Below are 22102 nucleotides of genomic sequence, written 5' to 3' on the forward strand. Positions count from 1 at the left end.
TGGCTGTTTGCTGTTCCCCTACTCCACTCCACTATTTGACTGTTGTGCTGCATCAATCAATCAATCAATCAATCAATCAATCAATCAATCAATCAATCAATCAATCAATCAATCAATCAATCAAGCAATCAATCAATCAGTGGCTGGCTCAGGTGCAGCTCTTTAACTTACCTAAAAGGGAGGGCGGAGAGAAGACAAGGAAGGTGAATGAGGTGTTCCAATGTGAAATGCCGGAAACACAGAAACACAGACGACACACAACAAGAGGTGGCAATCTATTCATTAATTGCATTTAATCAATGAGCTCATTATCACTCATGCATTGTCCAACAGGTGTTGAAATAATGGGATTAAAAGGGGAGATCCCTTCAGAAAGACAGAAACAATAGCAAAGACAAAAAACACTTTTGGAATCTGCTTTTAGTCAACACATAAGGAAAGGGTGCACCGGTCCTGGAAATACTGCAATACCAGGTCAATGCGTGGAGTGGACAGAGCAAGCTCTATTTCCATCTCCCTGTTCTAAAAATCCATTTAATATATGGTCCCCAGATAGGGGACGTATCAGATATTAAACTGATAAGAACAGATACTACACTTGATCTTAGCCAAAAGGCCGAGAAGCGATAACCCGAACGGGCCGCGCGTTGCCCGAGCCTGCCCGATACTGCTGTTCAGCCCTTGCAGCGATTCAGCCTACTTCTAGGCAATTCCATGGGGCCCTGCAGGCTCACACACTCACAGCTACACGGGAGGTGAATAAAGGCCGGAGAGGAAGCCAGACAGGATTTGCTTCTTTTGCTTGCACCACAATGCAGTGCTGAAAGAGGAGGAATCTACATAAAAACGCCTTCCTGGCAACGCCCAAATGCCCTGCTGCCATGCAGATAAACACTGGCAGCGGCAGCAAGTGCATGCCCACAGCCACCCCTTGTTCCTTCACACCTTGTATCAGCTGTAATCCAGTCCAGTCCAGTGCTGCCTGCTGAGCAGCACTGACCAACACTGCCTGGGCCCAGGCTTTTATCTCTGAGGCCCCATTATGATGTCAGAAAGCTGGCTCTGGAATCCTGAGGGCTCCACTATGACACGTGCAAAGTTCCGTCTGAACTTTATATAAGACGGTGAGGCTCAGTCAGTCACTCAGTGTTGCCTGAGAGGGCAACACTGCAACAGCCGGCCGCCAGGCTGTCTTTATTTGCACAGCTAGTTGCCTCCAGGAGGCCACAAGAGGGAGACAAGGGACTGCAAAATGGAAAATAGGCATCCACCAACTTTACAGACAACTTCTCCTTGCTCCTACAACCTCCATCCTTGCACAGTTTGTTATTCTTCTAGGTAACATAGTAACAAATCCAAATTGCTGCTCTCTTTGTAGGCAAGCAAGGCTTTGTTGCAACTGCAATTCTTACTTCTTCTTGAAATGTAGGGACGACAGTACATTCCATCACATCCATCTAGTGTACACAGGTAGGTCCATTGTGGCGGGCAGGCGAGCGGGCGGGCTGCTTTATTGGCTGTTTGCTGTTCCCCTACTCCACTCCACTATTTGACTGTTGTGCTGCATCAATCAATCAATCAATCAATCAATCAATCAATCAATCAATCAATCAATCAATCAATCAATCAATCAGTGGCTGGCTCAGGTGCAGCTCTTTAACTTACCTAAAAGGGAGGGCGGAGAGAAGACAAGGAAGGTGAATGAGGTGTTCCAATGTGAAATGCCGGAAACACAGAAACACAGACGACACACAACAAGAGGTGGCAATCTATTCATTAATTGCATTTAATCAATGAGCTCATTATCACTCATGCATTGTCCAACAGGTGTTGAAATAATGGGATTAAAAGGGGAGATCCCTTCAGAAAGACAGAAACAATAGCAAAGACAAAAAACACTTTTGGAATCTGCTTTTAGTCAACACATAAGGAAAGGGTGCACCGGTCCTGGAAATACTGCAATACCAGGTCAATGCGTGGAGTGGACAGAGCAAGCTCTATTTCCATCTCCCTGTTCTAAAAATCCATTTAATATATGGTCCCCAGATAGGGGACGTATCAGATATTAAACTGATAAGAACAGATACTACACTTGATCTTAGCCAAAAGGCCGAGAAGCGATAACCCGAACGGGCCGCGCGTTGCCCGAGCCTGCCCGATACTGCTGTTCAGCCCTTGCAGCGATTCAGCCTACTTCTAGGCAATTCCATGGGGCCCTGCAGGCTCACACACTCACAGCTACACGGGAGGTGAATAAAGGCCGGAGAGGAAGCCAGACAGGATTTGCTTCTTTTGCTTGCACCACAATGCAGTGCTGAAAGAGGAGGAATCTACATAAAAACGCCTTCCTGGCAACGCCCAAATGCCCTGCTGCCATGCAGATAAACACTGGCAGCGGCAGCAAGTGCATGCCCACAGCCACCCCTTGTTCCTTCACACCTTGTATCAGCTGTAATCCAGTCCAGTCCAGTGCTGCCTGCTGAGCAGCACTGACCAACACTGCCTGGGCCCAGGCTTTTATCTCTGAGGCCCCATTATGATGTCAGAAAGCTGGCTCTGGAATCCTGAGGGCTCCACTATGACACGTGCAAAGTTCCGTCTGAACTTTATATAAGACGGTGAGGCTCAGTCAGTCACTCAGTGTTGCCTGAGAGGGCAACACTGCAACAGCCGGCCGCCAGGCTGTCTTTATTTGCACAGCTAGTTGCCTCCAGGAGGCCACAAGAGGGAGACAAGGGACTGCAAAATGGAAAATAGGCATCCACCAACTTTACAGACAACTTCTCCTTGCTCCTACAACCTCCATCCTTGCACAGTTTGTTATTCTTCTAGGTAACATAGTAACAAATCCAAATTGCTGCTCTCTTTGTAGGCAAGCAAGGCTTTGTTGCAACTGCAATTCTTACTTCTTCTTGAAATGTAGGGACGACAGTACATTCCATCACATCCATCTAGTGTACACAGGTAGGTCCATTGTGGCGGGCAGGCGAGCGGGCGGGCTGCTTTATTGGCTGTTTGCTGTTCCCCTACTCCACTCCACTATTTGACTGTTGTGCTGCATCAATCAATCAATCAATCAATCAATCAATCAATCAATCAATCAATCAGTGGCTGGCTCAGGTGCAGCTCTTTAACTTACCTAAAAGGGAGGGCGGAGAGAAGACAAGGAAGGTGAATGAGGTGTTCCAATGTGAAATGCCGGAAACACAGAAACACAGACGACACACAACAAGAGGTGGCAATCTATTCATTAATTGCATTTAATCAATGAGCTCATTATCACTCATGCATTGTCCAACAGGTGTTGAAATAATGGGATTAAAAGGGGAGATCCCTTCAGAAAGACAGAAACAATAGCAAAGACAAAAAACACTTTTGGAATCTGCTTTTAGTCAACACATAAGGAAAGGGTGCACCGGTCCTGGAAATACTGCAATACCAGGTCAATGCGTGGAGTGGACAGAGCAAGCTCTATTTCCATCTCCCTGTTCTAAAAATCCATTTAATATATGGTCCCCAGATAGGGGACGTATCAGATATTAAACTGATAAGAACAGATACTACACTTGATCTTAGCCAAAAGGCCGAGAAGCGATAACCCGAACGGGCCGCGCGTTGCCCGAGCCTGCCCGATACTGCTGTTCAGCCCTTGCAGCGATTCAGCCTACTTCTAGGCAATTCCATGGGGCCCTGCAGGCTCACACACTCACAGCTACACGGGAGGTGAATAAAGGCCGGAGAGGAAGCCAGACAAGATTTGCTTCTTTTGCTTGCACCACAATGCAGTGCTGAAAGAGGAGGAATCTACATAAAAACGCCTTCCTGGCAACGCCCAAATGCCCTGCTGCCATGCAGATAAACACTGGCAGCGGCAGCAAGTGCATGCCCACAGCCACCCCTTGTTCCTTCACACCTTGTATCAGCTGTAATCCAGTCCAGTCCAGTGCTGCCTGCTGAGCAGCACTGACCAACACTGCCTGGGCCCAGGCTTTTATCTCTGAGGCCCCATTATGATGTCAGAAAGCTGGCTCTGGAATCCTGAGGGCTCCACTATGACACGTGCAAAGTTCCGTCTGAACTTTATATAAGACGGTGAGGCTCAGTCAGTCACTCAGTGTTGCCTGAGAGGGCAACACTGCAACAGCCGGCCGCCAGGCTGTCTTTTTTTTGCACAGCTAGTTGCCTCCAGGAGGCCACAAGAGGGAGACAAGGGACTGCAAAATGGAAAATAGGCATCCACCAACTTTACAGACAACTTCTCCTTGCTCCTACAACCTCCATCCTTGCACAGTTTGTTATTCTTCTAGGTAACATAGTAACAAATCCAAATTGCTGCTCTCTTTGTAGGCAAGCAAGGCTTTGTTGCAACTGCAATTCTTACTTCTTCTTGAAATGTAGGGACGACAGTACATTCCATCACATCCATCTAGTGTACACAGGTAGGTCCATTGTGGCGGGCAGGCGAGCGGGCGGGCTGCTTTATTGGCTGTTTGCTGTTCCCCTACTCCACTCCACTATTTGACTGTTGTGCTGCATCAATCAATCAATCAATCAATCAATCAATCAATCAATCAATCAATCAATCAATCAATCAGTGGCTGGCTCAGGTGCAGCTCTTTAACTTACCTAAAAGGGAGGGCGGAGAGAAGACAAGGAAGGTGAATGAGGTGTTCCAATGTGAAATGCCGGAAACACAGAAACACAGACGACACACAACAAGAGGTGGCAATCTATTCATTAATTGCATTTAATCAATGAGCTCATTATCACTCATGCATTGTCCAACAGGTGTTGAAATAATGGGATTAAAAGGGGAGATCCCTTCAGAAAGACAGAAACAATAGCAAAGACAAAAAACACTTTTGGAATCTGCTTTTAGTCAACACATAAGGAAAGGGTGCACCGGTCCTGGAAATACTGCAATACCAGGTCAATGCGTGGAGTGGACAGAGCAAGCTCTATTTCCATCTCCCTGTTCTAAAAATCCATTTAATATATGGTCCCCAGATAGGGGACGTATCAGATATTAAACTGATAAGAACAGATACTACACTTGATCTTAGCCAAAAGGCCGAGAAGCGATAACCCGAACGGGCCGCGCGTTGCCCGAGCCTGCCCGATACTGCTGTTCAGCCCTTGCAGCGATTCAGCCTACTTCTAGGCAATTCCATGGGGCCCTGCAGGCTCACACACTCACAGCTACACGGGAGGTGAATAAAGGCCGGAGAGGAAGCCAGACAGGATTTGCTTCTTTTGCTTGCACCACAATGCAGTGCTGAAAGAGGAGGAATCTACATAAAAACGCCTTCCTGGCAACGCCCAAATGCCCTGCTGCCATGCAGATAAACACTGGCAGCGGCAGCAAGTGCATGCCCACAGCCACCCCTTGTTCCTTCACACCTTGTATCAGCTGTAATCCAGTCCAGTCCAGTGCTGCCTGCTGAGCAGCACTGACCAACACTGCCTGGGCCCAGGCTTTTATCTCTGAGGCCCCATTATGATGTCAGAAAGCTGGCTCTGGAATCCTGAGGGCTCCACTATGACACGTGCAAAGTTCCGTCTGAACTTTATATAAGACGGTGAGGCTCAGTCAGTCACTCAGTGTTGCCTGAGAGGGCAACACTGCAACAGCCGGCCGCCAGGCTGTCTTTTTTTTGCACAGCTAGTTGCCTCCAGGAGGCCACAAGAGGGAGACAAGGGACTGCAAAATGGAAAATAGGCATCCACCAACTTTACAGACAACTTCTCCTTGCTCCTACAACCTCCATCCTTGCACAGTTTGTTATTCTTCTAGGTAACATAGTAACAAATCCAAATTGCTGCTCTCTTTGTAGGCAAGCAAGGCTTTGTTGCAACTGCAATTCTTACTTCTTCTTGAAATGTAGGGACGACAGTACATTCCATCACATCCATCTAGTGTACACAGGTAGGTCCATTGTGGCGGGCAGGCGAGCGGGCGGGCTGCTTTATTGGCTGTTTGCTGTTCCCCTACTCCACTCCACTATTTGACTGTTGTGCTGCATCAATCAATCAATCAATCAATCAATCAATCAATCAATCAATCAATCAATCAATCAATCAATCAATCAATCAGTGGCTGGCTCAGGTGCAGCTCTTTAACTTACCTAAAAGGGAGGGCGGAGAGAAGACAAGGAAGGTGAATGAGGTGTTCCAATGTGAAATGCCGGAAACACAGAAACACAGACGACACACAACAAGAGGTGGCAATCTATTCATTAATTGCATTTAATCAATGAGCTCATTATCACTCATGCATTGTCCAACAGGTGTTGAAATAATGGGATTAAAAGGGGAGATCCCTTCAGAAAGACAGAAACAATAGCAAAGACAAAAAACACTTTTGGAATCTGCTTTTAGTCAACACATAAGGAAAGGGTGCACCGGTCCTGGAAATACTGCAATACCAGGTCAATGCGTGGAGTGGACAGAGCAAGCTCTATTTCCATCTCCCTGTTCTAAAAATCCATTTAATATATGGTCCCCAGATAGGGGACGTATCAGATATTAAACTGATAAGAACAGATACTACACTTGATCTTAGCCAAAAGGCCGAGAAGCGATAACCCGAACGGGCCGCGCGTTGCCCGAGCCTGCCCGATACTGCTGTTCAGCCCTTGCAGCGATTCAGCCTACTTCTAGGCAATTCCATGGGGCCCTGCAGGCTCACACACTCACAGCTACACGGGAGGTGAATAAAGGCCGGAGAGGAAGCCAGACAGGATTTGCTTCTTTTGCTTGCACCACAATGCAGTGCTGAAAGAGGAGGAATCTACATAAAAACGCCTTCCTGGCAACGCCCAAATGCCCTGCTGCCATGCAGATAAACACTGGCAGCGGCAGCAAGTGCATGCCCACAGCCACCCCTTGTTCCTTCACACCTTGTATCAGCTGTAATCCAGTCCAGTCCAGTGCTGCCTGCTGAGCAGCACTGACCAACACTGCCTGGGCCCAGGCTTTTATCTCTGAGGCCCCATTATGATGTCAGAAAGCTGGCTCTGGAATCCTGAGGGCTCCACTATGACACGTGCAAAGTTCCGTCTGAACTTTATATAAGACGGTGAGGCTCAGTCAGTCACTCAGTGTTGCCTGAGAGGGCAACACTGCAACAGCCGGCCGCCAGGCTGTCTTTTTTTTGCACAGCTAGTTGCCTCCAGGAGGCCACAAGAGGGAGACAAGGGACTGCAAAATGGAAAATAGGCATCCACCAACTTTACAGACAACTTCTCCTTGCTCCTACAACCTCCATCCTTGCACAGTTTGTTATTCTTCTAGGTAACATAGTAACAAATCCAAATTGCTGCTCTCTTTGTAGGCAAGCAAGGCTTTGTTGCAACTGCAATTCTTACTTCTTCTTGAAATGTAGGGACAACAGTACATTCCATCACATCCATCTAGTGTACACAGGTAGGTCCATTGTGGCGGGCAGGCGAGCGGGCGGGCTGCTTTATTGGCTGTTTGCTGTTCCCCTACTCCACTCCACTATTTGACTGTTGTGCTGCATCAATCAATCAATCAATCAATCAATCAATCAATCAATCAATCAATCAATCAATCAATCAGTGGCTGGCTCAGGTGCAGCTCTTTAACTTACCTAAAAGGGAGGGCGGAGAGAAGACAAGGAAGGTGAATGAGGTGTTCCAATGTGAAATGCCGGAAACACAGAAACACAGACGACACACAACAAGAGGTGGCAATCTATTCATTAATTGCATTTAATCAATGAGCTCATTATAACTCATGCATTGTCCAACAGGTGTTGAAATAATGGGATTAAAAGGGGAGATCCCTTCAGAAAGACAGAAACAATAGCAAAGACAAAAAACACTTTTGGAATCTGCTTTTAGTCAACACATAAGGAAAGGGTGCACCGGTCCTGGAAATACTGCAATACCAGGTCAATGCGTGGAGTGGACAGAGCAAGCTCTATTTCCATCTCCCTGTTCTAAAAATCCATTTAATATATGGTCCCCAGATAGGGGACGTATCAGATATTAAACTGATAAGAACAGATACTACACTTGATCTTAGCCAAAAGGCCGAGAAGCGATAACCCGAACGGGCCGCGCGTTGCCCGAGCCTGCCCGATACTGCTGTTCAGCCCTTGCAGCGATTCAGCCTACTTCTAGGCAATTCCATGGGGCCCTGCAGGCTCACACACTCACAGCTACACGGGAGGTGAATAAAGGCCGGAGAGGAAGCCAGACAGGATTTGCTTCTTTTGCTTGCACCACAATGCAGTGCTGAAAGAGGAGGAATCTACATAAAAACGCCTTCCTGGCAACGCCCAAATGCCCTGCTGCCATGCAGATAAACACTGGCAGCGGCAGCAAGTGCATGCCCACAGCCACCCCTTGTTCCTTCACACCTTGTATCAGCTGTAATCCAGTCCAGTCCAGTGCTGCCTGCTGAGCAGCACTGACCAACACTGCCTGGGCCCAGGCTTTTATCTCTGAGGCCCCATTATGATGTCAGAAAGCTGGCTCTGGAATCCTGAGGGCTCCACTATGACACGTGCAAAGTTCCGTCTGAACTTTATATAAGACGGTGAGGCTCAGTCAGTCACTCAGTGTTGCCTGAGAGGGCAACACTGCAACAGCCGGCCGCCAGGCTGTCTTTTTTTTGCACAGCTAGTTGCCTCCAGGAGGCCATAAGAGGGAGACAAGGGACTGCAAAATGGAAAATAGGCATCCACCAACTTTACAGACAACTTCTCCTTGCTCCTACAACCTCCATCCTTGCACAGTTTGTTATTCTTCTAGGTAACATAGTAACAAATCCAAATTGCTGCTCTCTTTGTAGGCAAGCAAGGCTTTGTTGCAACTGCAATTCTTACTTCTTCTTGAAATGTAGGGACGACAGTACATTCCATCACATCCATCTAGTGTACACAGGTAGGTCCATTGTGGCGGGCAGGCGAGCGGGCGGGCTGCTTTATTGGCTGTTTGCTGTTCCCCTACTCCACTCCACTATTTGACTGTTGTGCTGCATCAATCAATCAATCAATCAATCAATCAATCAATCAATCAATCAATCAATCAGTGGCTGGCTCAGGTGCAGCTCTTTAACTTACCTAAAAGGGAGGGCGGAGAGAAGACAAGGAAGGTGAATGAGGTGTTCCAATGTGAAATGCCGGAAACACAGAAACACAGACGACACACAACAAGAGGTGGCAATCTATTCATTAATTGCATTTAATCAATGAGCTCATTATCACTCATGCATTGTCCAACAGGTGTTGAAATAATGGGATTAAAAGGGGAGATCCCTTCAGAAAGACAGAAACAATAGCAAAGACAAAAAACACTTTTGGAATCTGCTTTTAGTCAACACATAAGGAAAGGGTGCACCGGTCCTGGAAATACTGCAATACCAGGTCAATGCGTGGAGTGGACAGAGCAAGCTCTATTTCCATCTCCCTGTTCTAAAAATCCATTTAATATATGGTCCCCAGATAGGGGACGTATCAGATATTAAACTGATAAGAACAGATACTACACTTGATCTTAGCCAAAAGGCCGAGAAGCGATAACCCGAACGGGCCGCGCGTTGCCCGAGCCTGCCCGATACTGCTGTTCAGCCCTTGCAGCGATTCAGCCTACTTCTAGGCAATTCCATGGGGCCCTGCAGGCTCACACACTCACAGCTACACGGGAGGTGAATAAAGGCCGGAGAGGAAGCCAGACAGGATTTGCTTCTTTTGCTTGCACCACAATGCAGTGCTGAAAGAGGAGGAATCTACATAAAAACGCCTTCCTGGCAACGCCCAAATGCCCTGCTGCCATGCAGATAAACACTGGCAGCGGCAGCAAGTGCATGCCCACAGCCACCCCTTGTTCCTTCACACCTTGTATCAGCTGTAATCCAGTCCAGTCCAGTGCTGCCTGCTGAGCAGCACTGACCAACACTGCCTGGGCCCAGGCTTTTATCTCTGAGGCCCCATTATGATGTCAGAAAGCTGGCTCTGGAATCCTGAGGGCTCCACTATGACACGTGCAAAGTTCCGTCTGAACTTTATATAAGACGGTGAGGCTCAGTCAGTCACTCAGTGTTGCCTGAGAGGGCAACACTGCAACAGCCGGCCGCCAGGCTGTCTTTTTTTTGCACAGCTAGTTGCCTCCAGGAGGCCACAAGAGGGAGACAAGGGACTGCAAAATGGAAAATAGGCATCCACCAACTTTACAGACAACTTCTCCTTGCTCCTACAACCTCCATCCTTGCACAGTTTGTTATTCTTCTAGGTAACATAGTAACAAATCCAAATTGCTGCTCTCTTTGTAGGCAAGCAAGGCTTTGTTGCAACTGCAATTCTTACTTCTTCTTGAAATGTAGGGACGACAGTACATTCCATCACATCCATCTAGTGTACACAGGTAGGTCCATTGTGGCGGGCAGGCGAGCGGGCGGGCTCTTTATTGGCTGTTTGCTGTTCCCCTACTCCACTCCACTATTTGACTGTTGTGCTGCATCAATCAATCAATCAATCAATCAATCAATCAATCAATCAATCAATCAGTGGCTGGCTCAGGTGCAGCTCTTTAACTTACCTAAAAGGGAGGGCGGAGAGAAGACAAGGAAGGTGAATGAGGTGTTCCAATGTGAAATGCCGGAAACACAGAAACACAGACGACACACAACAAGAGGTGGCAATCTATTCATTAATTGCATTTAATCAATGAGCTCATTATCACTCATGCATTGTCCAACAGGTGTTGAAATAATGGGATTAAAAGGGGAGATCCCTTCAGAAAGACAGAAACAATAGCAAAGACAAAAAACACTTTTGGAATCTGCTTTTAGTCAACACATAAGGAAAGGGTGCACCGGTCCTGGAAATACTGCAATACCAGGTCAATGCGTGGAGTGGACAGAGCAAGCTCTATTTCCATCTCCCTGTTCTAAAAATCCATTTAATATATGGTCCCCAGATAGGGGACGTATCAGATATTAAACTGATAAGAACAGATACTACACTTGATCTTAGCCAAAAGGCCGAGAAGCGATAACCCGAACGGGCCGCGCGTTGCCCGAGCCTGCCCGATACTGCTGTTCAGCCCTTGCAGCGATTCAGCCTACTTCTAGGCAATTCCATGGGGCCCTGCAGGCTCACACACTCACAGCTACACGGGAGGTGAATAAAGGCCGGAGAGGAAGCCAGACAGGATTTGCTTCTTTTGCTTGCACCACAATGCAGTGCTGAAAGAGGAGGAATCTACATAAAAACGCCTTCCTGGCAACGCCCAAATGCCCTGCTGCCATGCAGATAAACACTGGCAGCGGCAGCAAGTGCATGCCCACAGCCACCCCTTGTTCCTTCACACCTTGTATCAGCTGTAATCCAGTCCAGTCCAGTGCTGCCTGCTGAGCAGCACTGACCAACACTGCCTGGGCCCAGGCTTTTATCTCTGAGGCCCCATTATGATGTCAGAAAGCTGGCTCTGGAATCCTGAGGGCTCCACTATGACACGTGCAAAGTTCCGTCTGAACTTTATATAAGACGGTGAGGCTCAGTCAGTCACTCAGTGTTGCCTGAGAGGGCAACACTGCAACAGCCGGCCGCCAGGCTGTCTTTTTTTTGCACAGCTAGTTGCCTCCAGGAGGCCACAAGAGGGAGACAAGGGACTGCAAAATGGAAAATAGGCATCCACCAACTTTACAGACAACTTCTCCTTGCTCCTACAACCTCCATCCTTGCACAGTTTGTTATTCTTCTAGGTAACATAGTAACAAATCCAAATTGCTGCTCTCTTTGTAGGCAAGCAAGGCTTTGTTGCAACTGCAATTCTTACTTCTTCTTGAAATGTAGGGACGACAGTACATTCCATCACATCCATCTAGTGTACACAGGTAGGTCCATTGTGGCGGGCAGGCGAGCGGGCGGGCTGCTTTATTGGCTGTTTGCTGTTCCCCTACTCCACTCCACTATTTGACTGTTGTGCTGCAATCAATCAATCAATCAATCAATCAATCAATCAATCAATCAATCAATCAATCAGTGGCTGGCTCAGGTGCAGCTCTTTAACTTACCTAAAAGGGAGGGCGGAGAGAAGACAAGGAAGGTGAATGAGGTGTTCCAATGTGAAATGCCGGAAACACAGAAACACAGACGACACACAACAAGAGGTGGCAATCTATTCATTAATTGCATTTAATCAATGAGCTCATTATCACTCATGCATTGTCCAACAGGTGTTGAAATAATGGGATTAAAAGGGGAGATCCCTTCAGAAAGACAGAAACAATAGCAAAGACAAAAAACACTTTTCGAATCTGCTTTTAGTCAACACATAAGGAAAGGGTGCACCGGTCCTGGAAATACTGCAATACCAGGTCAATGCGTGGAGTGGACAGAGCAAGCTCTATTTCCATCTCCCTGTTCTAAAAATCCATTTAATATATGGTCCCCAGATAGGGGACGTATCAGATATTAAACTGATAAGAACAGATACTACACTTGATCTTAGCCAAAAGGCCGAGAAGCGATAACCCGAACGGGCCGCGCGTTGCCCGAGCCTGCCCGATACTGCTGTTCAGCCCTTGCAGCGATTCAGCCTACTTCTAGGCAATTCCATGGGGCCCTGCAGGCTCACACACTCACAGCTACACGGGAGGTGAATAAAGGCCGGAGAGGAAGCCAGACAGGATTTGCTTCTTTTGCTTGCACCACAATGCAGTGCTGAAAGAGGAGGAATCTACATAAAAACGCCTTCCTGGCAACGCCCAAATGCCCTGCTGCCATGCAGATAAACACTGGCAGCGGCAGCAAGTGCATGCCCACAGCCACCCCTTGTTCCTTCACACCTTGTATCAGCTGTAATCCAGTCCAGTCCAGTGCTGCCTGCTGAGCAGCACTGACCAACACTGCCTGGGCCCAGGCTTTTATCTCTGAGGCCCCATTATGATGTCAGAAAGCTGGCTCTGGAATCCTGAGGGCTCCACTATGACACGTGCAAAGTTCCGTCTGAACTTTATATAAGACGGTGAGGCTCAGTCAGTCACTCAGTGTTGCCTGAGAGGGCAACACTGCAACAGCCGGCCGCGAGGCTGTCTTTTTTTTGCACAGCTAGTTGCCTCCAGGAGGCCACAAGAGGGAGACAAGGGACTGCAAAATGGAAAATAGGCATCCACCAACTTTACAGACAACTTCTCCTTGCTCCTACAACCTCCATCCTTGCACAGTTTGTTATTCTTCTAGGTAACATAGTAACAAATCCAAATTGCTGCTCTCTTTGTAGGCAAGCAAGGCTTTGTTGCAACTGCAATTCTTACTTCTTCTTGAAATGTAGGGACGACAGTACATTCCATCACATCCATCTAGTGTACACAGGTAGGTCCATTGTGGCGGGCAGGCGAGCGGGCGGGCTGCTTTATTGGCTGTTTGCTGTTCCCCTACTCCACTCCACTATTTGACTGTTGTGCTGCATCAATCAATCAATCAATCAATCAATCAATCAATCAATCAATCAATCAATCAATCAATCAATCAGTGGCTGGCTCAGGTGCAGCTCTTTAACTTACCTAAAAGGGAGGGCGGAGAGAAGACAAGGAAGGTGAATGAGGTGTTCCAATGTGAAATGCCGGAAACACAGAAACACAGACGACACACAACAAGAGGTGGCAATCTATTCATTAATTGCATTTAATCAATGAGCTCATTATCACTCATGCATTGTCCAACAGGTGTTGAAATAATGGGATTAAAAGGGGAGATCCCTTCAGAAAGACAGAAACAATAGCAAAGACAAAAAACACTTTTGGAATCTGCTTTTAGTCAACACATAAGGAAAGGGTGCACCGGTCCTGGAAATACTGCAATACCAGGTCAATGCGTGGAGTGGACAGAGCAAGCTCTATTTCCATCTCCCTGTTCTAAAAATCCATTTAATATATGGTCCCCAGATAGGGGACGTATCAGATATTAAACTGATAAGAACAGATACTACACTTGATCTTAGCCAAAAGGCCGAGAAGCGATAACCCGAACGGGCCGCGCGTTGCCCGAGCCTGCCCGATACTGCTGTTCAGCCCTTGCAGCGATTCAGCCTACTTCTAGGCAATTCCATGGGGCCCTGCAGGCTCACACACTCACAGCTACACGGGAGGTGAATAAAGGCCGGAGAGGAAGCCAGACAGGATTTGCTTCTTTTGCTTGCACCACAATGCAGTGCTGAAAGAGGAGGAATCTACATAAAAACGCCTTCCTGGCAACGCCCAAATGCCCTGCTGCCATGCAGATAAACACTGGCAGCGGCAGCAAGTGCATGCCCACAGCCACCCCTTGTTCCTTCACACCTTGTATCAGCTGTAATCCAGTCCAGTCCAGTGCTGCCTGCTGAGCAGCACTGACCAACACTGCCTGGGCCCAGGCTTTTATCTCTGAGGCCCCATTATGATGTCAGAAAGCTGGCTCTGGAATCCTGAGGGCTCCACTATGACACGTGCAAAGTTCCGTCTGAACTTTATATAAGACGGTGAGGCTCAGTCAGTCACTCAGTGTTGCCTGAGAGGGCAACACTGCAACAGCCGGCCGCCAGGCTGTCTTTTTTTTGCACAGCTAGTTGCCTCCAGGAGGCCACAAGAGGGAGACAAGGGACTGCAAAATGGAAAATAGGCATCCACCAACTTTACAGACAACTTCTCCTTGCTCCTACAACCTCCATCCTTGCACAGTTTGTTATTCTTCTAGGTAACATAGTAACAAATCCAAATTGCTGCTCTCTTTGTAGGCAAGCAAGGCTTTGTTGCAACTGCAATTCTTACTTCTTCTTGAAATGTAGGGACGACAGTACATTCCATCACATCCATCTAGTGTACACAGGTAGGTCCATTGTGGCGGGCAGGCGAGCGGGCGGGCTGCTTTATTGGCTGTTTGCTGTTCCCCTACTCCACTCCACTATTTGACTGTTGTGCTGCATCAATCAATCAATCAATCAATCAATCAATCAATCAATCAATCAATCAATCAATCAATCAATCAATCAATCAGTGGCTGGCTCAGGTGCAGCTCTTTAACTTACCTAAAAGGGAGGGCGGAGAGAAGACAAGGAAGGTGAATGAGGTGTTCCAATGTGAAATGCCGGAAACACAGAAACACAGACGACACACAACAAGAGGTGGCAATCTATTCATTAATTGCATTTAATCAATGAGCTCATTATCACTCATGCATTGTCCAACAGGTGTTGAAATAATGGGATTAAAAGGGGAGATCCCTTCAGAAAGACAGAAACAATAGCAAAGACAAAAAACACTTTTGGAATCTGCTTTTAGTCAACACATAAGGAAAGGGTGCACCGGTCCTGGAAATACTGCAATACCAGGTCAATGCGTGGAGTGGACAGAGCAAGCTCTATTTCCATCTCCCTGTTCTAAAAATCCATTTAATATATGGTCCCCAGATAGGGGACGTATCAGATATTAAACTGATAAGAACAGATACTACACTTGATCTTAGCCAAAAGGCCGAGAAGCGATAACCCGAACGGGCCGCGCGTTGCCCGAGCCTGCCCGATACTGCTGTTCAGCCCTTGCAGCGATTCAGCCTACTTCTAGGCAATTCCATGGGGCCCTGCAGGCTCACACACTCACAGCTACACGGGAGGTGAATAAAGGCCGGAGAGGAAGCCAGACAGGATTTGCTTCTTTTGCTTGCACCACAATGCAGTGCTGAAAGAGGAGGAATCTACATAAAAACGCCTTCCTGGCAACGCCCAAATGCCCTGCTGCCATGCAGATAAACACTGGCAGCGGCAGCAAGTGCATGCCCACAGCCACCCCTTGTTCCTTCACACCTTGTATCAGCTGTAATCCAGTCCAGTCCAGTGCTGCCTGCTGAGCAGCACTGACCAACACTGCCTGGGCCCAGGCTTTTATCTCTGAGGCCCCATTATGATGTCAGAAAGCTGGCTCTGGAATCCTGAGGGCTCCACTATGACACGTGCAAAGTTCCGTCTGAACTTTATATAAGACGGTGAGGCTCAGTCAGTCACTCAGTGTTGCCTGAGAGGGCAACACTGCAACAGCCGGCCGCCAGGCTGTCTTTTTTTTGCACAGCTAGTTGCCTCCAGGAGGCCACAAGAGGGAGACAAGGGAATGCAAAATGGAAAATAGGCATCCACCAACTTTACAGACAACTTCTCCTTGCTCCTACAACCTCCATCCTTGCACAGTTTGTTATTCTTCTAGGTAACATAGTAACAAATCCAAATTGCTGCTCTCTTTGTAGGCAAGCAAGGCTTTGTTGCAACTGCAATTCTTACTTCTTCTTGAAATGTAGGGACGACAGTACATTCCATCACATCCATCTAGTGTACACAGGTAGGTCCATTGTGGCGGGCAGGCGAGCGGGCGGGCTGCTTTATTGGCTGTTTGCTGTTCCCCTACTCCACTCCACTATTTGACTGTTGTGCTGCATCAATCAATCAATCAATCAATCAATCAATCAATCAATCAATCAATCAATCAATCAGTGGCTGGCTCAGGTGCAGCTCTTTAACTTACCTAAAAGGGAGGGCGGAGAGAAGACAAGGAAGGTGAATGAGGTGTTCCAATGTGAAATGCCGGAAACACAGAAACACAGACGACACACAACAAGAGGTGGCAATCTATTCATTAATTGCATTTAATCAATGAGCTCATTATCACTCATGCATTGTCCAACAGGTGTTGAAATAATGGGATTAAAAGGGGAGATCCCTTCAGAAAGACAGAAACAATAGCAAAGACAAAAAACACTTTTGGAATCTGCTTTTAGTCAACACATAAGGAAAGGGTGCACCGGTCCTGGAAATACTGCAATACCAGGTCAATGCGTGGAGTGGACAGAGCAAGCTCTATTTCCATCTCCCTGTTCTAAAAATCCATTTAATATATGGTCCCCAGATAGGGGACGTATCAGATATTAAACTGATAAGAACAGATACTACACTTGATCTTAGCCAAAAGGCCGAGAAGCGATAACCCGAACGGGCCGCGCGTTGCCCGAGCCTGCCCGATACTGCTGTTCAGCCCTTGCAGCGATTCAGCCTACTTCTAGGCAATTCCATGGGGCCCTGCAGGCTCACACACTCACAGCTACACGGGAGGTGAATAAAGGCCGGAGAGGAAGCCAGACAGGATTTGCTTCTTTTGCTTGCACCACAATGCAGTGCTGAAAGAGGAGGAATCTACATAAAAACGCCTTCCTGGCAACGCCCAAATGCCCTGCTGCCATGCAGATAAACACTGGCAGCGGCAGCAAGTGCATGCCCACAGCCACCCCTTGTTCCTTCACACCTTGTATCAGCTGTAATCCAGTCCAGTCCAGTGCTGCCTGCTGAGCAGCACTGACCAACACTGCCTGGGCCCAGGCTTTTATCTCTGAGGCCCCATTATGATGTCAGAAAGCTGGCTCTGGAATCCTGAGGGCTCCACTATGACACGTGCAAAGTTCCGTCTGAACTTTATATAAGACGGTGAGGCTCAGTCAGTCACTCAGTGTTGCCTGAGAGGGCAACACTGCAACAGCCGGCCGCCAGGCTGTCTTTTTTTTGCACAGCTAGTTGCCTCCAGGAGGCCACAAGAGGGAGACAAGGGAATGCAAAATGGAAAATAGGCATCCACCAACTTTACAGACAACTTCTCCTTGCTCCTACAACCTCCATCCTTGCACAGTTTGTTATTCTTCTAGGTAACATAGTAACAAATCCAAATTGCTGCTCTCTTTGTAGGCAAGCAAGGCTTTGTTGCAACTGCAATTCTTACTTCTTCTTGAAATGTAGGGACGACAGTACATTCCATCACATCCATCTAGTGTACACAGGTAGGTCCATTGTGGCGGGCAGGCGAGCGGGCGGGCTGCTTTATTGGCTGTTTGCTGTTCCCCTACTCCACTCCACTATTTGACTGTTGTGCTGCATCAATCAATCAATCAATCAATCAATCAATCAATCAATCAATCAATCAATCAGTGGCTGGCTCAGGTGCAGCTCTTTAACTTACCTAAAAGGGAGGGCGGAGAGAAGACAAGGAAGGTGAATGAGGTGTTCCAATGTGAAATGCCGGAAACACAGAAACACAGACGACACACAACAAGAGGTGGCAATCTATTCATTAATTGCATTTAATCAATGAGCTCATTATCACTCATGCATTGTCCAACAGGTGTTGAAATAATGGGATTAAAAGGGGAGATCCCTTCAGAAAGACAGAAACAATAGCAAAGACAAAAAACACTTTTGGAATCTGCTTTTAGTCAACACATAAGGAAAGGGTGCACCGGTCCTGGAAATACTGCAATACCAGGTCAATGCGTGGAGTGGACAGAGCAAGCTCTATTTCCATCTCCCTGTTCTAAAAATCCATTTAATATATGGTCCCCAGATAGGGGACGTATCAGATATTAAACTGATAAGAACAGATACTACACTTGATCTTAGCCAAAAGGCCGAGAAGCGATAACCCGAACGGGCCGCGCGTTGCCCGAGCCTGCCCGATACTGCTGTTCAGCCCTTGCAGCGATTCAGCCTACTTCTAGGCAATTCCATGGGGCCCTGCAGGCTCACACACTCACAGCTACACGGGAGGTGAATAAAGGCCGGAGAGGAAGCCAGACAGGATTTGCTTCTTTTGCTTGCACCACAATGCAGTGCTGAAAGAGGAGGAATCTACATAAAAACGCCTTCCTGGCAACGCCCAAATGCCCTGCTGCCATGCAGATAAACACTGGCAGCGGCAGCAAGTGCATGCCCACAGCCACCCCTTGTTCCTTCACACCTTGTATCAGCTGTAATCCAGTCCAGTCCAGTGCTGCCTGCTGAGCAGCACTGACCAACACTGCCTGGGCCCAGGCTTTTATCTCTGAGGCCCCATTATGATGTCAGAAAGCTGGCTCTGGAATCCTGAGGGCTCCACTATGACACGTGCAAAGTTCCGTCTGAACTTTATATAAGACGGTGAGGCTCAGTCAGTCACTCAGTGTTGCCTGAGAGGGCAACACTGCAACAGCCGGCCGCCAGGCTGTCTTTTTTTTGCACAGCTAGTTGCCTCCAGGAGGCCACAAGAGGGAGACAAGGGACTGCAAAATGGAAAATAGGCATCCACCAACTTTACAGACAACTTCTCCTTGCTCCTACAACCTCCATCCTTGCACAGTTTGTTATTCTTCTAGGTAACATAGTAACAAATCCAAATTGCTGCTCTCTTTGTAGGCAAGCAAGGCTTTGTTGCAACTGCAATTCTTACTTCTTCTTGAAATGTAGGGACGACAGTACATTCCATCACATCCATCTAGTGTACACAGGTAGGTCCATTGTGGCGGGCAGGCGAGCGGGCGGGCTGCTTTATTGGCTGTTTGCTGTTCCCCTACTCCACTCCACTATTTGACTGTTGTGCTGCATCAATCAATCAATCAATCAATCAATCAATCAATCAATCAATCAATCAGTGGCTGGCTCAGGTGCAGCTCTTTAACTTACCTAAAAGGGAGGGCGGAGAGAAGACAAGGAAGGTGAATGAGGTGTTCCAATGTGAAATGCCGGAAACACAGAAACACAGACGACACACAACAAGAGGTGGCAATCTATTCATTAATTGCATTTAATCAATGAGCTCATTATCACTCATGCATTGTCCAACAGGTGTTGAAATAATGGGATTAAAAGGGGAGATCCCTTCAGAAAGACAGAAACAATAGCAAAGACAAAAAACACTTTTGGAATCTGCTTTTAGTCAACACATAAGGAAAGGGTGCACCGGTCCTGGAAATACTGCAATACCAGGTCAATGCGTGGAGTGGACAGAGCAAGCTCTATTTCCATCTCCCTGTTCTAAAAATCCATTTAATATATGGTCCCCAGATAGGGGACGTATCAGATATTAAACTGATAAGAACAGATACTACACTTGATCTTAGCCAAAAGGCCGAGAAGCGATAACCCGAACGGGCCGCGCGTTGCCCTAGCCTGCCCGATACTGCTGTTCAGCCCTTGCAGCGATTCAGCCTACTTCTAGGCAATTCCATGGGGCCCTGCAGGCTCACACACTCACAGCTACACGGGAGGTGAATAAAGGCCGGAGAGGAAGCCAGACAGGATTTGCTTCTTTTGCTTGCACCACAATGCAGTGCTGAAAGAGGAGGAATCTACATAAAAACGCCTTCCTGGCAACGCCCAAATGCCCTGCTGCCATGCAGATAAACACTGGCAGCGGCAGCAAGTGCATGCCCACAGCCACCCCTTGTTCCTTCACACCTTGTATCAGCTGTAATCCAGTCCAGTCCAGTGCTGCCTGCTGAGCAGCACTGACCAACACTGCCTGGGCCCAGGCTTTTATCTCTGAGGCCCCATTATGATGTCAGAAAGCTGGCTCTGGAATCCTGAGGGCTCCACTATGACACGTGCAAAGTTCCGTCTGAACTTTATATAAGACGGTGAGGCTCAGTCAGTCACTCAGTGTTGCCTGAGAGGGCAACACTGCAACAGCCGGCCGCCAGGCTGTCTTTTTTTTGCACAGCTAGTTGCCTCCAGGAGGCCACAAGAGGGAGACAAGGGACTGCAAAATGGAAAATAGGCATCCACCAACTTTACAGACAACTTCTCCTTGCTCCTACAACCTCCATCCTTGCACAGTTTGTTATTCTTCTAGGTAACATAGTAACAAATCCAAATTGCTGCTCTCTTTGTAGGCAAGCAAGGCTTTGTTGCAACTGCAATTCTTACTTCTTCTTGAAATGTAGGGACGACAGTACATTCCATCACATCCATCTAGTGTACACAGGTAGGTCCATTGTGGCGGGCAGGCGAGCGGGCGGGCTGCTTTATTGGCTGTTTGCTGTTCCCCTACTCCACTCCACTATTTGACTGTTGTGCTGCATCAATCAATCAATCAATCAATCAATCAATCAATCAATCAATCAGTGGCTGGCTCAGGTGCAGCTCTTTAACTTACCTAAAAGGGAGGGCGGAGAGAAGACAAGGAAGGTGAATGAGGTGTTCCAATGTGAAATGCCGGAAACACAGAAACACAGACGACACACAACAAGAGGTGGCAATCTATTCATTAATTGCATTTAATCAATGAGCTCATTATCACTCATGCATTGTCCAACAGGTGTTGAAATAATGGGATTAAAAGGGGAGATCCCTTCAGAAAGACAGAAACAATAGCAAAGACAAAAAACACTTTTCGAATCTGCTTTTAGTCAACACATAAGGAAAGGGTGCACCGGTCCTGGAAATACTGCAATACCAGGTCAATGCGTGGAGTGGACAGAGCAAGCTCTATTTCCATCTCCCTGTTCTAAAAATCCATTTAATATATGGTCCCCAGATAGGGGACGTATCAGATATTAAACTGATAAGAACAGATACTACACTTGATCTTAGCCAAAAGGCCGAGAAGCGATAACCCGAACGGGCCGCGCGTTGCCCGAGCCTGCCCGATACTGCTGTTCAGCCCTTGCAGCGATTCAGCCTACTTCTAGGCAATTCCATGGGGCCCTGCAGGCTCACACACTCACAGCTACACGGGAGGTGAATAAAGGCCGGAGAGGAAGCCAGACAGGATTTGCTTCTTTTGCTTGCACCACAATGCAGTGCTGAAAGAGGAGGAATCTACATAAAAACGCCTTCCTGGCAACGCCCAAATGCCCTGCTGCCATGCAGATAAACACTGGCAGCGGCAGCAAGTGCATGCCCACAGCCACCCCTTGTTCCTTCACACCTTGTATCAGCTGTAATCCAGTCCAGTCCAGTGCTGCCTGCTGAGCAGCACTGACCAACACTGCCTGGGCCCAGGCTTTTATCTCTGAGGCCCCATTATGATGTCAGAAAGCTGGCTCTGGAATCCTGAGGGCTCCACTATGACACGTGCAAAGTTCCGTCTGAACTTTATATAAGACGGTGAGGCTCAGTCAGTCACTCAGTGTTGCCTGAGAGGGCAACACTGCAACAGCCGGCCGCCAGGCTGTCTTTTTTTTGCACAGCTAGTTGCCTCCAGGAGGCCACAAGAGGGAGACAAGGGACTGCAAAATGGAAAATAGGCATCCACCAACTTTACAGACAACTTCTCCTTGCTCCTACAACCTCCATCCTTGCACAGTTTGTTA

General features: G+C 47.7%; 15 non-coding genes across 15 annotated transcripts; all 15 read right to left on the bottom strand.

Annotated features, from left to right (window-relative positions):
- Positions 1 to 437: 437 nt before the first annotated feature.
- LOC142692318 (U2 spliceosomal RNA) lies at positions 438 to 628 on the bottom strand. Its single transcript, XR_012860773.1, has one exon. It is a non-coding gene; the product is annotated as a U2 spliceosomal RNA (small nuclear RNA).
- A 1303-nt stretch (positions 629 to 1931) lies between these two features.
- Positions 1932 to 2122, bottom strand: LOC142692319 (U2 spliceosomal RNA). Its single transcript, XR_012860774.1, has one exon. It is a non-coding gene; the product is annotated as a U2 spliceosomal RNA (small nuclear RNA).
- A 1283-nt stretch (positions 2123 to 3405) lies between these two features.
- LOC142692320 (U2 spliceosomal RNA) lies at positions 3406 to 3596 on the bottom strand. Its single transcript, XR_012860775.1, has one exon. It is a non-coding gene; the product is annotated as a U2 spliceosomal RNA (small nuclear RNA).
- Positions 3597 to 4892: 1296 nt separating this feature from the next.
- Positions 4893 to 5083, bottom strand: LOC142692321 (U2 spliceosomal RNA). The gene has a single exon (XR_012860776.1). It is a non-coding gene; the product is annotated as a U2 spliceosomal RNA (small nuclear RNA).
- A 1308-nt stretch (positions 5084 to 6391) lies between these two features.
- On the bottom strand, positions 6392 to 6582 carry LOC142692322 (U2 spliceosomal RNA). The gene has a single exon (XR_012860777.1). It is a non-coding gene; the product is annotated as a U2 spliceosomal RNA (small nuclear RNA).
- Positions 6583 to 7878: 1296 nt separating this feature from the next.
- On the bottom strand, positions 7879 to 8069 carry LOC142692324 (U2 spliceosomal RNA). Its single transcript, XR_012860778.1, has one exon. It is a non-coding gene; the product is annotated as a U2 spliceosomal RNA (small nuclear RNA).
- Positions 8070 to 9357: 1288 nt separating this feature from the next.
- Positions 9358 to 9548, bottom strand: LOC142692325 (U2 spliceosomal RNA). The gene has a single exon (XR_012860779.1). It is a non-coding gene; the product is annotated as a U2 spliceosomal RNA (small nuclear RNA).
- Positions 9549 to 10831: 1283 nt separating this feature from the next.
- Positions 10832 to 11022, bottom strand: LOC142692326 (U2 spliceosomal RNA). Its single transcript, XR_012860780.1, has one exon. It is a non-coding gene; the product is annotated as a U2 spliceosomal RNA (small nuclear RNA).
- A 1289-nt stretch (positions 11023 to 12311) lies between these two features.
- LOC142692327 (U2 spliceosomal RNA) lies at positions 12312 to 12502 on the bottom strand. Its single transcript, XR_012860781.1, has one exon. It is a non-coding gene; the product is annotated as a U2 spliceosomal RNA (small nuclear RNA).
- Positions 12503 to 13802: 1300 nt separating this feature from the next.
- LOC142692329 (U2 spliceosomal RNA) lies at positions 13803 to 13993 on the bottom strand. Its single transcript, XR_012860783.1, has one exon. It is a non-coding gene; the product is annotated as a U2 spliceosomal RNA (small nuclear RNA).
- Positions 13994 to 15301: 1308 nt separating this feature from the next.
- Positions 15302 to 15492, bottom strand: LOC142692330 (U2 spliceosomal RNA). Its single transcript, XR_012860784.1, has one exon. It is a non-coding gene; the product is annotated as a U2 spliceosomal RNA (small nuclear RNA).
- A 1292-nt stretch (positions 15493 to 16784) lies between these two features.
- On the bottom strand, positions 16785 to 16975 carry LOC142692331 (U2 spliceosomal RNA). The gene has a single exon (XR_012860785.1). It is a non-coding gene; the product is annotated as a U2 spliceosomal RNA (small nuclear RNA).
- A 1288-nt stretch (positions 16976 to 18263) lies between these two features.
- On the bottom strand, positions 18264 to 18454 carry LOC142692332 (U2 spliceosomal RNA). The gene has a single exon (XR_012860786.1). It is a non-coding gene; the product is annotated as a U2 spliceosomal RNA (small nuclear RNA).
- A 1284-nt stretch (positions 18455 to 19738) lies between these two features.
- LOC142692333 (U2 spliceosomal RNA) lies at positions 19739 to 19929 on the bottom strand. The gene has a single exon (XR_012860787.1). It is a non-coding gene; the product is annotated as a U2 spliceosomal RNA (small nuclear RNA).
- A 1280-nt stretch (positions 19930 to 21209) lies between these two features.
- On the bottom strand, positions 21210 to 21400 carry LOC142692335 (U2 spliceosomal RNA). The gene has a single exon (XR_012860788.1). It is a non-coding gene; the product is annotated as a U2 spliceosomal RNA (small nuclear RNA).
- Between the last annotated feature and the right edge of the window lie 702 nt (positions 21401 to 22102).

The sequence above is a fragment of the Rhinoderma darwinii genome (genome assembly GCF_050947455.1).
Source record: "Rhinoderma darwinii isolate aRhiDar2 chromosome 5 unlocalized genomic scaffold, aRhiDar2.hap1 SUPER_5_unloc_39, whole genome shotgun sequence".
NCBI lineage: Eukaryota > Metazoa > Chordata > Amphibia > Anura > Rhinodermatidae > Rhinoderma > Rhinoderma darwinii.